This window comes from Piliocolobus tephrosceles, chromosome 2, assembly GCF_002776525.5.
Source record: "Piliocolobus tephrosceles isolate RC106 chromosome 2, ASM277652v3, whole genome shotgun sequence".
Lineage (NCBI taxonomy): Eukaryota > Metazoa > Chordata > Mammalia > Primates > Cercopithecidae > Piliocolobus > Piliocolobus tephrosceles.
In genome coordinates, this window is record NC_045435.1 from 178,415,829 (window position 1) to 178,417,422 (window position 1,594).

The following is a 1,594-nucleotide window of genomic DNA, read 5'->3' on the forward strand; positions in this document are numbered from 1 at the left end:
AGTTGACTCTGACTACAGTTCTGCTGATGGTCATTAAGGTACAGTTGCAATGGTGTTGGGGAATTTATTCATCTGTTTTCACACTGCTATAAAGAAATATCTGAGACTGGGTAATTTATAAAGTAAAGAGGCTTAACTGACTCACGGTTCCACATGGCTGTGGAGGCCTCAGGAAACTTATTAACACAACCATGGGGGAATGCAAAGGGGAAGCAAGCACCTTCTTCACAAGATGGCAGAAGAGAGAAGAACAGGGGAAACTGCCACTTATAAAACCATCAGATCTCGTGAGAGTTCCTACTCACTATCATGAGAACAGCATACGGGAAACTGCCCCCATGATCCAATCACCTACCTCCCTTGACACGTGGGGATTACAATTGGAGATGAGATTTGAGTGGGGACACAGAGCCAAACCATATCAAGGAGGAACACTTGATTCTGTTAAAGAAGGGTAACAGCATCTCTTTCTAAATACTGTCTTCAGATAAAGACTCAATGTAATTCAGATTTATATTCTTCATAACCGTGGTTTCTCTCCTCTTAAGGAACTTCCCTGTCCAATCTCCCTTCCTCTGAGTTCCATGGAAAGTTTATTACAACGTGGGGAAGAGCCTCTGGTCCACGTGCCACATTCTGTGTCCTTGCCGACCTCACTTCACTTGGTCATTGTCACAGCTACCATGTTGATAGACATTGACAAGATTGTGGATATCTAGACTATACTTTCAGGGATCATTTCTATAGTTTGTTACTAGAGAAGTTTCTCTGAATGTGTAGAGCACCGAAGACAAGAATCCCCCCTCTCATCACTCCTATTCACTCATAAGTGAGATGTGAACAATGAGAACACATGGACACAGGAGAAGAACATCACACACCAGGGCCTGTGGGGAATGGGGGGCTGGGGGAGGGATAGCATTAGACGAAATACCTAATGTAAATGACGAGTTGATGGGTGCAGCAAACCAACATGGCACATGTATACCTATGTAACAAACCTGCACGTTGTGCACATGTGCCCCAGAACTTAAAGTATAATAATAAGAATAAATCAAAATTAAAATTATAAAAAAGTAAAATAATAGAAACAGCCCCCCCTAAAACAAAGACTGTAGATCTCTAGTCATGACTTCATGTACAAGGCCCCTTCACTGTGTGACCTCCTTTTTCCATGACTCCAGGCTTCCTCTAGCCTACCAGTCCTCTCAGTTTCCATGTTCCTCTCTACTCACACACAGCCTGCAAGTACCTGTGATTCTCCAGTGCACCATTGTTCAGGCCATGGGGCATAGGGGAACTAGTTTAGGCCCATCTATGGAAACACTTCTCTCCAACATCACTTCTGAATCAAGCCCATAGGATGGCACCATGTTCAATAAGGTGCCACAAAAAAATTTATGGCTTTCCTCAACTTCTTGCAATCTCTCCAGCATGGAGAGTCTCTGACAGTCCCAAACCTGTTCGGATGTTTAACCACACTTGCCACATGCTCAACCCTAGGACATGGAGAACTAGGAAATTCTTACCTGGCCCTCCTCTCTTTCTCAACTTCCCCCCTTTCCCCAACACCAGGACTTTCTGTTTACTTTCC

General features: G+C 43.9%; 1 pseudogene; it reads left to right on the plus strand.

Moving 5' to 3' along the window:
• Positions 1 to 716: 716 nt before the first annotated feature.
• Positions 717 to 798, plus strand: LOC111550146 (annotated as a pseudogene).
• Positions 799 to 1,594: the final 796 nt, after the last annotated feature.